Genomic DNA, 15,439 nt, shown 5'->3' with positions numbered 1-15,439 from the left:
TCCAAATTGAAGATAGCTAGAGAGTTATAGAACTCATATCAAATTAAGTCACTGGCTTTAGGGATAATTTCTTTTTTTTTTTTTTTAAGGTTATAAAATATTTACTAATTACATTTTACTACCATAGAATTTTTTTTAATTTTTAATTTTTTTATTAATTTATTCTTGTTACATCTCAATGTTTTTCCCATCCCTTGTATCCTCCCATTCCTCCCTCCCGCCCCCCCCCCCATTTTCCCATTATTCCCCTCACCTATGACTGTTCCTGAGGGGGATTACCTCCCCCTGTATATGCTCATAGGGTATCAAGTCTCTTCTTGGCAACCTGCTGTCCTTCCTCTGAGTGCCACCAGGTCTCCCCCTCCAGGGGACATGGTCAAATGTGAGGCACCAGAGTACGTGAGAAAGTCATATCCCACTCTCCACTCAACTGTGGAGAATGTTCTGACCGTTGGCTAGATCTAGGTAAGGGCTTAAAGTTTACCTCCTGTATTGTCCTTGGCTGGTGCCTTAGTTTGAGCGGGACCCTTGGGCCCAAATCTACCTATCATAATGTTCTACTTGTAGGTTTCTAGGACCCTCTGGATAATTTCTTTTAAGTGAAATATTAAACAAACATATAGGAAATAAGATCTCCATCCATGAGTATTTTTACTTTAATCTCAAAGATGACTCTTCCTCAATGAAAGATATGGCAAGGAATGAATTCAAGCTTCACAATAGCACTGATTGCCAGTATTTGTGAAATGTACAATTTAGTAAGTTAAAGGAGAAGAGAGAAGGTATACACATTACAGTATTACAATGTTTGCTCTAGAGCAAATACCTAGGAGTAGCACTTCTTTGGGGGCTCTTTCTTGAAGTAAAGGAAAATGAAAATTATTATTTATCATAGTCAAGACTTGAAATACCTTGGAATTTCTGTTGTTGTGGTTTTCTCCCTGCTGATCAAGGCCATACGTCTATGGATTGCAGATAGTATCATCTAGAGGGAGACATTGTGTTAAAGCGTAGCTCTTGCTTAAACCCATTCCTCAGCAACTCCATGACGTTAGTTTTGGGGAAAGTCGGAACATCTCTTGAAGTGGTAATAGTAGTTACTGCAATTTCAAAGCGGACAGGTCACTCAGTGTTGGTCGCATGACACCAGATGAAGATGGCAAAAAATTTAACAGCACAGCCCTTGAGTCATAGGAATTAGGGGCACTGCTAGCATCCGTCAGCACTACTTATAAACCTGGGAAATAGCAAACATTTAAATCATATGAAGTACACTTGTAATATTTAGGATCTGAGCTGGGGAGATGGCTCAGTGGGTCAAGGACTTGCTTGGCAACATTGATGCCCAGTATATGGATACCCAGATCATACATAGAATCTAGAGTCAGTGGAGTAAGTATCTGTAATCTCTATGCCTTTATGGAAAAAGAGAGGTGAGGACCTTCCTCAAGTCTAGCTTTCATTCTTTAAAATGTATTAATTAGTTAATTCATTAATTCATTTACTGTATATAAGTACCTGGGTGATTGCATGCATATCTCATGAGTGAATCAGCCAGAAGGAGCACCACTTGCCCTACAGTTAGAATTACAGGCAGCTGTGAGCTGTCTGATTGTGGCTGCTGGAAACCAAACCTGGTTCCTTTGTGAAAGAAGCAAATGCTTCTTTAGTGGCTAAGAAGCCACTAAGTCATCTTCCCATTCCCTATTTTTCACTTTTCACCTTGTTCTTCTCTTTTCTGGGGATTAGTATGTATTTATTGTTTTAAAATTTACTTTATTTCCTGTTATTTGCTAGGTGATAATATAAAATGGATTTTTTTGTCTTTGTAAACAGTATAGAAAAAATGATCTCTTGCCTTATAAATGTTGAAAACATGATTTAAAGCTCTCTTAGAAAGAAAACTGGTATCTGAATGGAAGAGGAGGATGATTACAGTGAGAATTCTGCAGTCAGATTGTATTTTTTCCAGTTCCTCCACACTGATGCCCTACTTCTTATTTCAGCATAACATAATCTAGCAAACAACAGAGGGATTTCAGTAGCCAAATGCATTCTGAATAATTGCCATTCAAGTGACAGGAATCTCTTTGCAACTCCAGAAACGTTAGGATTGGAGCTGACCCCAGAAGTTGATGCAGGGATTTGGAGTAAAGTGAGAGGGTGTCAGGATGGGACACTAGGAACCCACTCTGTAGATCATTTGGGCAAGGCTAACACTTTCCCTTTCTGCCTCCCTCATCATCATAGCATATGATTTTGTTACCAGTAAGATACCAGTTAATTTGCACTCCATTGTCTTTCATCTGCATTTTGTCCATGAGACCTTAAGTAGCTAACTAGCTGTAAGCAAAACAACCTCACTGTGTGCTTCTGGGAAAATTATTTTGCATTCACTGTGCTCCTGAGGAAAGACAGTATTTTCTCATTGGAAGTGTTATAGTCATTAGATTATAGATGGCAGGCTACTATGACAATACCTGGAGCTGAACTGGCATCTTAAACCAGTCTACATATACTATGAGTTACTTTTGCCTCCATGTTTTTTAGGTCTAATTCATGTACATATTATTTGTACCCTGCCCTTTTAAATTATCAGTTTATGTTATCTTCTTATTTTTAAAATCTCCACTGCTCTTTTCTTACCTTCTGGCTTACTCAATCCATTTATGTACTGTATTATTATTCCCTTTCTTCCACCTCCAGTAACCCATTTCTACATGTACCATAATTCATAAATGTATGATAATATCTGTGTGTGGCATTCTAGGACCTGAGAAATGAAGGCTCCTCATGAGAAAGAGGCTAGGCTAGGGCTAGCAAATTTTTTTCTTATTAAGCGGTTAAAGATATTGCTAGATACCAACAACAAAGTTAAATGAACCCAGAAGGCTACTGTCCATTTTTTTTTGTCACAATTCTTCTTTAGAAATATACTTTATTAACCTGAGTAGACATTACTCAACAGAAGAATTTCCAGATCAGGAAAACATGGTAATCACTAGGCCATGCAAATCTAAATAGGATTTGGTACTTCAGAACCTGTTAGCAATTTTAGTATGCTAATAGACATTATGACTTTCTGAGACACTTTTAAAGCATATATCACTACTGATGTGTTTAACTTTACTTTGGTATAACATCACTGAGATGATTTTAAAAATCTTCCATATGATACTATGAATAGCTACATCTTATAAATAAGGATATTGAGGTCATGAAAAATGTGGACTATAAGAATACTACAAAGGAAAATAACATAAGTAATCATTTAGTGACAGATTAACCTTTAAGGTATGAAATATTATTACAAATAAAATTTAACTATACCAAGGTTAATTTACATGTACATAATTTATATGTACCTGTTGTCTACATCGATGAATGTAAAAATAAAACAAAAACTGGCTTTCAATCTCAGCATTTGAGATGTAAGGTATGAGGATCACAAGTTCATAGCCATCCTGGGCTACATAGTGAAACCTTTACCTTGAACAAAGCAAAGAAAAACAAACAAACAAACAATCCATCAAAAAAGGAGGAACAGAAAAATACAATAACAATTGATTCACAAACTGCTGCAAAAGAAAGAAAAATGAAAATATGGAATAATTAAGCAAATAATGAATGAAATATGCTAATGCTGGCCATATTTTACTCAATAATGACACAATACAGATATTCTTCAGGCAAACAGAATTCATTCATAAAACATGGCCATTATCCATTCTTTTATGAGGGACACTTAGGCTGTTTCCATGATCTGGCTATTATGAATAAGGCTGCTATGAACATGGTTGAGCAAATATTCTTGTTGTGTGCTAGAGCATCTTCTGGGTATATTCCAAGGAGTGGAATAGCTGGGTTTTGAGGAAGCCCTATTCCCAGTTTTCTGAGATAGAGCCAGATAAATTTCCAAAGTGGCTGTACTAGTTTGCGTTCCCACCAGCAATGAAGGAGTGTTTCCCTCTCTCTACATCCTCACCAGCATGTGGCGTCACTTGAATTTTTGATATGGACACTAGCCCAAGGGATATGTCCCATGGAAGTCTTCACTTCCCAGGAAAATGGGACAGAGGGGAGGACATCCTATTGGGACTCTAGGTGAGAGAAGCATGGGAGAATGGAGAAATAGAAGGATCCAGAGGGTCCTAGAAACGTACAAGAAGAACGTTATGATGGGCAGATCTGGGCCCAAGGGTCCTACTCAAACTAAGGCACCAGACAAGGACAATACATGCAGTAAACTTTAAACCCCTACCCAGATCTAGCCAATGGACAGGACATTCTCCACAGTTGAGTAGAGAATGGGGTCTGACTTTCACACGAACTCTAGTACCCCATATTTGACAACATCCCCTGGATGGGGAGGCCTGGTGGCACTCAGAGGAAGGATAGCAGGCTACCAAGAAGAGATCTGATACCCTATGAGCAAAAACAAGGGGAGCAGGTCCCCCTCAGTAACAGTCATAGAGGAGGGGATTAAGGGTAAAATGGGAGGGAGGGAGGAATAGGCGGATACAAGGGATAGGATAACAATTGACATGTAATATGAATAAATTAATAAAATATATTTTTAAAAAACATGGTCATATCTTGGATCACAGAAAAGATTTTCACTAATTTTAGGACAAATTCTTATGGTATTTTTAAAGAGTACATAATTAATTTCTAGAAAACCAGCTCTAGGAAGTAATCAAGTGGCTAAATGAATTGAAAGAATATGATCCTCATAAACTGAAGGAATGCTACACTGTTTCAAATGAATTGAAAATATTTTGTCAGGACAATCATGGTGATATCACACACAAAACAGGATCATCAGCAACTTGAAGTGGTTCCTACAGGAAAAAATATCCTTAAAAGACATATTAGGAAGGAGATGAGTATGAAAATTTACGGCCTAAAATTTCATTCTTGAGCTAAGATAATACATTAAATGTTATTGTAAATAAACTTACTCTAAATTGTTCATGATTTGATTAATTGGAAATATTTTAAAGTGTAAATTATAGATAATGATGTGCACAGAGCGATAGAAATGTACTTTGTTAAAAGCCTTGCGTCATCTAGTTTGATGGAATGGCCAGCTATGTGCTTCTCTGACTCATCCTGATGCAATCAGCCTTTGATGGATGAGTGGCCATCAGGCAAGTCAACCCAGAAAATTCAATTTTATACTGTATATGTATATTCCATAGGTTCTTTCTCACCTAGAGAATCCTGCATAAAATACCATGCCAGTACAACATGCCCAGGACATTACTGTAAATTATAGTCAAATATTTTTCATTAATAGAAACATACTATTCCAAATTATCCACATACATACGTATCCAAATATGTAATCTAATAACCTGCGAAAAGTTTACATATAAACCACTGTAGTTAGCCACTTAACATACAAAATAAAATAATAATGTCTGAAAAAATGTTTTGGTACTATTTGAACTACTTTCATAAAGAATATGATAGATATTGATTTACATTCAGAATTTTAGACTCACCAAGATAGGAAACATGTTCTCTTCAAGGTTGCCAAATACAAATAGCCAAAACACAATGGATGTAACATTAATATAATTCCTGACTTTTATTGTTCTTCTCGCTGTATGTCGTTTATTATATATATGTGTGTAATAATATAAATGTATATAAGAATAAAAATGTTTTTAAAAATAGCAAAATTAGAATAGTTAGGTTAAGTAGAACCTTTTATGCTTTATATTTCAATTGGCAAATAATTGACATATTTCTAGTATTCATGTTCAGCGCTATTTCATAGTTGCCCCTTTTGTAATGATTATATAAGCTAATTAACATACCTAATATTTCAGCTATCTTTGAGGTTTCTACAATGAAATATTTAAAATCTAATATTTCAGTAATCTTAGCACAGATAATATATTATTACTATTAACTGCCATCTCTTTTCTATGCTTGAAATTTTTTTCCTGCCTCACTGAAGGAAATGAACTATTTAAAGTGAATACAAATCTGAAAGCAGCAAACAGAAATGTTAGCCAGCTTTCTTTTAGTGATGTCACCAACCTGAGCAAATTTCTGGCTGTGCCTCCCTCAGCTAGAAACTGCCTTCACTCTCTTCTCACTGTTTTCTCTCCTACGTGTTTATCAAAGACAAACTCTCGCTTGCTGATCAGTGATCAAAGCAGTCCAGGGATATTCATAATAACAACACTGAAAACGTCTTAAATATACACCCAATATAGAAGAACTGAATAATTATAGTAAATTTTGTCTTGAACTACCATTTAACAATTGACAGAAAATAAGGAAATGGATGAAAGAAAGCTATAGTACATGAAATGACGTGGACAAACTTAACAGACAACATTGAGCAAGGTAAAAGTAGTGTGTCAACTGTAGGGTATGTGATAATTCATCTCAGGTGGAAGTGGCGCCCATCAAAGGAATGGTTTCACCAAAATAACCTTGGTGACACAAAGGCAGCTGCATCATTGAGGCACCCACCAAACCATGAGAACAGTATGCTTGAAGCATGCTACTCAGCTTGCAGGTAGTTAGGCTGCCAGTCACCTCTCCCAATAAATTGATGTCACGGCCTCTCTAAACTTAAGGAATGGCGTTGTAAGGCTTGTAACTTCTGGAAGCTCCTGATACTTGCACATTGCTTGAGCTTCTCTCCTTTCTCCAGGAGAATGCTCCCACTTAAAAGAAATGGCTATACAACAACACACACACACATAATCCATGTGTAAAAAATCAGGGGATAGAAATAAGACAGCAGGTTCTATTGAAGTGAGCAGATGGCAGGATGTAAAGGGCCTTAGAGATGTTAGTAATGTTATTAATTTAAAACTTTTTAAAGTATTTATTGTGGGCACACATGTGTACATATGGGTGACTGTATGTTTGTGGACAACATGTATGCAAAGCCTATGAAGGCCAAGAGAAGCATTGGGTTTCCTGAAACTGGAGTTACAGACAGCTTTGAGCTGCCATGTGGGTGCTGGAAAGCAGATCTGTGTCTTATACAAGAGCAGTAAATACTGTTTTTTTAAAAATAATTTATTTATTCACTTTACATCCCAATCTTAGCTTGCTCCTTCCTTTCCTCCCAGCCCCCACTCCCTCCTACTTCCCCTTCTTCCCCCTCCTATGCCCCTCAAAAAAAGAGGAGCCCTCCCTAGCAACCCACCCCAGGACATCAGATCTGAGTGCATCCTCTTCCACAGTAGCCTGACAAGACATCCCAGGCAGGGTGAAGTGATCATAACATGCAGCAGATTCCATGTCACAGACAGCCCTTGCTCCTCTTATTAGGGGACCCCATGAAGACCAATCTGCCATTGGGTTGGGGCCTAGGTCCAGTCCATGCCTGGTCTTTAATTGGTGCTTCAGTCTCTGCAAGCCTCCCTGGGCCCAGATTAGTTTGCTCTACTGGTCTTCTTCTGGAGCTGCTGTTCCCTCTGGGTCTTTCTATCTTTCCCCTCAGTCTTCCACAAGGCTCCCCACATTTAGCTATTAAAAACAAGAAAATCCAGGAAATTTCCAAGCAAATAGTTGGAACTACAAAAGATCATCCTGACTGAGATAACCCAAACCCAGAAAGGCATATATGGTAAGTATGTCTTTATAAGCAGATTAGCCATATACTACAGGATAACCACACTACAACTCACAGCTCTCAAAGGAGTTAATTAAGGAGTGCCTAAGGGAGGATGCTTGAATCTCTCTCAGAAGAGGAAATAAAATAGACAGTAGAAGAGTTTGAAGAAAGGGAATGGGATTGAAAATAGCTTGCAGATGGAAATGTGGGTGGAGATCAGATATGGTAAGGGTGAGGGAGGGAAGACAGAGGTTTGCAGAAAGTGGGTAGGAGCATCTCTAAGACAAACTGGAGACCTAAAACTGGGGGGTTATGGGGGTGATTCTAGCTGAGACTCTTAGTAGAGGGAGGGTCATGGAGACTGAAAAGGTCACCCTCTAGTAAGACAGTGCTCCTGGCGGAGGGAGGGAAAGACCAATCCTCCCATAAAACTTTACCCTTCCTACAAGATGTGCAATGGTAAAAATAGAACAGAGATTGAAGAGACATTCAGCCAAAGCATGACCTACCCCATGAGAGAGAGCTGACCCTGACACTATTACTGACACTGTTATGCTTACAGATAGGACCCTAGTATAGTTGTCTTCTGAGAGTCTCCACTCAGCAGCAAATCAAAACAAGATGCTAAGACTTACAACCAAACAATAAATGCTCTTAGCCTCCCTACTCCTCCTCCTATTGTGTAATTTAGAGGATAGTGACATGGTTGAACTTATTTTATGAAAAAATTGAGATCTGCGCTTAAAATGTATATAGTTTGTCAAATATGTATTTTTATCTGAGGCCATGTTGTATAATAGAGCACTACCCACTTTAGCTTTCTGTATTTGTCTAACTTCCTGTTAAATATTTCATGATCAGAACAAGATGGAGACTCTGTAATACTTGAGCCACATTCACTTTTACTCCACTTAGTAGCTCTGTTTAGAATTAATGATATGTCTTTGTCACCTGGCTCCAGAGAGTCTGTCCCTATACTCCATTGCAGCCTCTAGGACACACACATACCCCATACATATGTATGGCCATCTTCCAGCCATCAAATCTCAGGCTGGTATTTATGTTGACAAAGTAATTCTTTAGCCAAAAGGGCAATTCTGTCCAGAACTCCTAATGACTTATCAAATTGACTCCCTTCTGCACCCAATAATTTCATGATCATACAAATATGACAGATTGTAATGTTTCCTGCCCCAAGTTTCTCTGCACTTTTCAGAACTTTTCACGTGTAATATTGAAGCTTATCAAAGACAGAGTGTTGGAGTTGGGGCAGAAAATGGTAAGGGATATCAAGCATGGATATACATCGGACATATAATACATATATGTACATGTATATATATATATATATATATATATATATATATATATATATATATACACACATACCTACAAATAGTTCATTTAGTCTTTCTCATAATTAATGTTTCTTATTACTAACTATAAATAAAGGCAGACTAGTACAATGATTAAGAATAATAAATATTTACTTTTTATATATTTCTTCTCTTCATTATATTCCTTCATTTTAAAACATGTTCATTTTAATAAATAATGAACAATAATGTAAGTTTACTCAATTTAGACTACCATATGTGGTGTTCATAATCTCAAATATATTTTGACAGATGAGTGTACTAAGAGCATTAGGAAAGCTCCACACATCCTTACCATATTCACCACCACCCCCATCTTCATCATCATCATCTCATCATCGTCGTCATCATCGTCACCGCCACCACCACCACCTCATGAGGTTGGCAGGGAGGATATGGAATGTGTTATTACAAAATTAATAACACCTTTTTGAAAAGCATTTGGAGATATTTATTAATAGAACAGTAAAAACTTAATACAAAGACTCAGAACATGTACTTGTGAAACTTCTTGTTAAAGAAATAACCCAAAATATGAAAAATTATATTATCCAAATACAGTTAAAGTGAATATTTATTAAATGAACAAAATTGAAACAACTCGAATGAGCAGAAAAATGGAATGATTAAACATATCATGCTGCGTGTACTCAGTGAAGTATTATACAGAATTTACGCTGAAAGTCTGTGCAGAAACTTCCCTTCCTAAAGAAGGCAGAAAGATAACTATTGAAAACAAAATTATCATAATCATGTTAAAATTTGTTTAAAATGGAGCTGAATAGCTATGTTAGTAGTTTAGAATTTAGGCTGTGAAGGAAGTTCTCTCCTTCCTTTTATTAACTTTATTAACTACTATAAATTGATTATAATAATGTAAAAACATGCTTTTGCATGAAGTGGCTTTAGACAGTTTGAAGGCTGACGCTTTTCGCTTAACCTACATTTAAGCATCATACTCTGAACACACAGCTTGGAGCTCAAAACTCTGATAAATATGTTGGAAACTGAGTCAACAGACACATGCTGGAAGGCACTCTGTGATTAACCTCTGAACACCAAGTGGGGAATAAATGCAAAGTGGAGCTTTTTCTGAAGGAGCATCCAGGATGACGAAGAATGTGAGTAATTTAAGCCACGTAAGACTCAAGGGTGGATACAACTGTGGAACTGAGAGAGCTTTGTGAAATGGAACGGACTTTCTTGTTTAGATGGAAAAATCAGCTCTGAGGAAAAATAGTTCCTCTCAATTTTCCACATTGGATGCTGAAGTGATAGGTGTGGAAAACAGAATAATTTGTTTTTATAAGAAGTATTCCCCTAGAATATTTGTATTCCTCTGGAGAATAAATGATTTCCAAATGGTAACGTAAATGTCTTCTTATGCATGTATGCATCTACCACACTCGGGTGGGATGAGTGAAGAACTGTTAGCTGTGCATCATGAACATAAAGACATGTTTTCAAACAAAAATGGAACAATGAACTGGAGGAGGAAAGGAGATAAATACCTTCCTCCTTTGGTAATATACACTTCACCAGAAGGAGCCTGTATAATACAGAATAATAGAAATTCTTATCGCATTGGGAACCCTGATATGATCTGTGTGAAATGGGGTCAGTGTTAACACAGAAGAGTCATCGCAAGCACATGCAGGACTTTAAATAAAGACACCATGGGACTTTATTCTTTCCTCCATCATGGTATTAAGAACACTAGCATTATTTTGACTGTGCATTTATCTTCAGCTGGAAGCCTGTGGTGACAGTGAACCAGATCCCAGAAGAATACAGGAGTTACTAGACTACTTTTACAGAGAAAAAGTAATGTTTTGGATCACCATTTGCTTTAGTATTCCCCAATACTTCATGTGGACAGAGTTAATCATAAGAAAAACTAATATTTACACATCTTTATTTTAGTAACTATAATAAACCATATATATGGTCCTACAATAAAAATTTTATTCTTCAAAATAATTATTACAGAAGCATAGTAAACATGGTTTACATTTTCTACTTTGTACACTAGAAGAAACAGTTGAGAAACAGAACAAAGTACTTCATATTAAACAAACAAACAAACAAATAAGCTGTGTACACAAAACAGTCTCTGTTTTAGGTCTCCAAAGTTCCTGTGTTTAAATGGGTATGCTTTTCTTAATTCACACCTGTGCACTGACATTGTGAACTTTCTATTTCAAAACCTTTTGGTCGTTATAATAACTTGAACCCAACTATCATTTTAATTTATTGTTATTTTTAAATTAAATTTTTGTTAAAATGTTATAATAGGCATTCACAGCAATGCATATCAGTTTACCGGTGAATGGAGGTCATGTAGCTGTTTTTAAACATAAGTAGGAAAGGCTCCTCCATCAGTGGGAATGGAGAGAGGAGGAGAGAAGAGATGAGGGAATGGGATGTTTTCAAAGAGCTTGATGGATTCTTACAAGATAGCAGGTGCTCCTATCAGGAACTTTCTTTTTATAATGTATATTTTATTTATTATAACTTACTTACATTATATCCTGATTGTTATCTCCTCACTCTTATCTTCCTATTACCACCCTCCCATCCTCTTCTCTCCTTCTTCCCTCACCTATACTTCTGATAGGCGATCCATCCTATCCCAGTGTCTAGCCACAACCTATTAGGTTTAATCAGTATAACCTCTATTCCCTTTCTCTGTGTGCCTGCAAGGCCATCTTGCCAAGGAGCAGTGACCAAATCGTGGGCAGTAGATTGCATGTGAGAGGTTCAGCAGCAGACCTACCAGTGCCATGTGGAGAATCAAATCTCCATTTGATACATTGGAACAGGGGTCTTGCTTCTCTGTCTGCATTGTCCTTGGTTGGCACATCAATTTGTGCAGGGCCTCCTTTATCCAGATCCAGACTTTGATGGTCTTCCTGTGGAGATCATGCTCCCTCCCAGAACTTCCATTCCCCGACTCTTCCCTGCAACTTTCAGCACACCACCCAAAGTCCAGCTTCAAGCCACAGTATCTGTCCTGATACTTCGCTGTGTGTAGTCTCTCAGAAAAGATCTATTTTGGGTTAATATCCACTTACAAGTGAGTATACACCATGGGTCTCTTTCTGGGTCTGGATTACCTCACTCAGGATGATCTTTTCTAGTTCCCTTAATTTGTCTGAGAATTTCAAGATGTCTTTGTTTTTGATAGCTGAATACTATTCCATTGTGGAAATGAATCTTTAGACATTCTTTGGTTAAGGGACATCTAGTTTTTTTCCAGATTGTGGCTATTACAAATAAAGCTGCTATGAACATAGTTGAGCAAATGTCCTTGTTGTATGGTGGAACATCTTTCCGGTATATGCCCAGCAATGGTATAGCTGGATCTTGAGGTAGAGCTATTCCCAATTTTCTGAGAAAGGGCCAGATTGACTTCCAAAGTGGTTGTACCAATTTTCACTCCCACCAGCAATGGAAGAGTGTTTCCTTTCTCCACATCGTGGCCAGCATGTGCTGTCACTTTAGTTTTTTAACATTTACCATTCTGGTAGGTGTAAGATTAAGTCCAGAAGTCATTTTTCTTGCATTTCCCTGATAACAAAGGATATTGAGCATATCTTAAAGTGGTTTTTGGCCATTCGTTATTATTTTTTTTTTTAGATGTAGTACATAGTTTATTCACAATTTTTAAAAAATCCATTCTTCCAATACATGTCTTTTATTTAAATGTAATCCATTGACATTAACATAATTACTTTTAATAAAGATATCACATCCCGATTATTTTGTTTGTTTCCTGGATACTTATAACTTTCATTATTTTCCATTTACTCTACTTGAAACCCTATGAGAATATACAGGGGGAGGTAATCCCCCTCAGAAACAGTCATAGGGGAGGGGAATAATGGGAAAATGGGGGGGGGTGAGGGAGGAATGGGAGGATACAAGGGATGGGATAAACATTGAGATGTAACAAGAATAAATTAATTAAAAAAATAAAAAAATAAAAATTAAACATTCATTATTATTTTGTTGAGAATTCTGTTTAGCTCTGTATTCCACTTTTTTAATGAGATTATTTGGTTTGTTGGTGTTTAACTTCTTGAATTTTTTTATGTATTTTGAATATTAGTCTTTTGTTGGATATAGGGTTGGTGAAGATCCTTTCCAAATCTGTAGGCTGTTGCTTTGTTCTGTGGACAGTGTCCTTTGTCTTATAGAAGCTTTTCAGTTTCATGAGGTCCTATTTATTAATTATTGACCTTGGAATCTGAGTTACTGGTGTCCTGTTCAGGAAATTGTCTTCTGTGCCAAGGAGTTCCAGTCTCTTTCCTACTTTTTCTTCTAACAGATGTAGTGTGTCAGATTTTAAGTTGAGGTCTTTAGTCCGCTTGGACTTACTTGAGTTTTATGCAGAGTAATAAATATGGATCTATTTGTGTTTTTCTTCCTTCCTTCCTTCCTTCCTTCCTTCCTTTCTTTCTTTCTTTCTTTTTTGGAGACAGGATCTCTCTGTGTATCCTTGGCTGTCCTGGATACTCCTTGTAGACCAAGCTGGCCTGAAACTCACAGTGATCCACCTGCCTCTGCCTCCCCAGTGCTGGGATTAAAGATGTGCACCACCACATGCAGCTCCTATTTGCATTTTTCTACATGTAGACACCTAGTTAGACTAGTACCATTTGTTGAAAATGCTATATTTATTTTCATTGTATAGATCTGGCTTATTTATCAAAAATCAAGTGTCCATAGGTGTGTGTATTTATCTCTGGGTCTTCTATTTGGTTCCATTGATCAACCAGCCTATTTTTATGTCAGTACCATGCTGTTTTTACTACTGTTGTTCTATAGCACAACATCAGATGAGAGATGGATATTCCTCTGGAAGATATTTTATTATAGAGGATTATTTTAGTGGTTTTGGGTTTTTTGTTTTTCCATATGAAGTTGAAAATCGATGTTTCAAGGTCTATAAAAATTGTGTAGGTATTTTGATAGAGATTTCATTGAATCTGTAGATGATACAATAGCCATTTTTACTACGTTGGTTCTACTGATCCACGAGCATGGGAGATCTTTCTATTTTCTGATATCTTCTTCGATTTCCTTCTTATGAGACTTGAAGTTTTTTTTTTTTTTTTTCATATAAGTCTTTGACTTGCTTGGTTAGAGTTAAGTCAAGATGCACTAGCTTTTTTTTTTGTGGCTACTGTGAAAGGTGTAGTTTTTCTAATTTCTTTCTCAGCCCATTTATCATTTGTAAAAAGGAGGGCTATTGACACTTTTGAGTTGATTTTCTTTCCAGCCACTTGGCTGAAGGTGTTTATCAGCTGTAGAAGTTTCTTGGTAGAATTTTTGTGGCAACTCATGTATATTACCATGTCATCCATGAATAGTGATATCTTGACTTCTTTCTTTCCAATTTGTCTTGCTTTGATCTCATTTTCTTGTCTTATTACTCTAACTAGCACTTCAGGTACTTTTTAAAAGAGATACAGAAAGCCTTTTTTGTCCCCAATTTCAGTGGAATTAAGTTTCTTTTCATTTAATTTGATGTTGCCTATTGGCTTCCTGTGTATTGCCTTTACTATGATTAGGTATGTGCCATGTAGCCCCTATCAAAGACTTTTTACATGAAAGGGTGTTAGATTTTGTCAAACACTTTTTCAGCATCTAAGGAGATGATGATTTTTTCCTTTAAGTTTGTTTATATGATCAATTACACTGATGGACTTCCATATATTGAACCATCCTTTCATGCCTGGAATGAAGCTTACTTGGTCATGATGGATGATATTTTTTGGGTGTTCTTGGATTCAGTTTGTGAGTATTTTATTTAGTATGCTCGCATCAATGTTTATAAGGGAAATTGGTCTGGAATTCTCTTTCTTTGTTGAGTGTTTGTGTGTCTTAGGTATTAAGGTGACTGTGGCTTCATAGAATGGGTTTCATAGTGATCTTTTGATTCTATTTTGTTCAGTCATTTGAGGAGTATTGGTATTAGTTCTTTTTTGAAAGTCTGGTAAAATTCTGTGCTGGATCCATCTGGCCCTGGGACTTTCTTTTTCAGTTGGGAGAATTTTTATGGCTGCTTCTATTTCCTAAGGTGTTATAGAACTGTTTAGTTTGTTTCCCTGATCTTCGTTCAACATTGGTTAGTGGAATTTATCAAGAAAATTCTCTATATCCTTTGGATTTTCTAATTTTGTGGCATATAGTTTTTTTTTGTTTCATTTTTAGTTTTTTGAGACAGTTTTTTTTCCTGTGTGTAGCCCTGGCTGTCCCAGAAGCACTCTGTAGACCATGCTGTCCTAGAACTAAAAAAGATTCAACTGCCTCTGCCTCTGGACTGCTTGTATTAAAGGTATGTGACACCACTGGCCAGCTGGGCATATAGGATTGTGAAGAAAGATCTAATGATTCTTTGGATTTCCTTAGAATCTGTCATTATGTCTCCCTTTTTGTTTCTGCTTTTGTTGATTAAGATGGTCTC

This window comes from Acomys russatus, chromosome 22 (assembly GCF_903995435.1).
Source record: "Acomys russatus chromosome 22, mAcoRus1.1, whole genome shotgun sequence".
Lineage (NCBI taxonomy): Eukaryota > Metazoa > Chordata > Mammalia > Rodentia > Muridae > Acomys > Acomys russatus.
Note: the sequence above shows the minus strand (reverse complement) of the source record.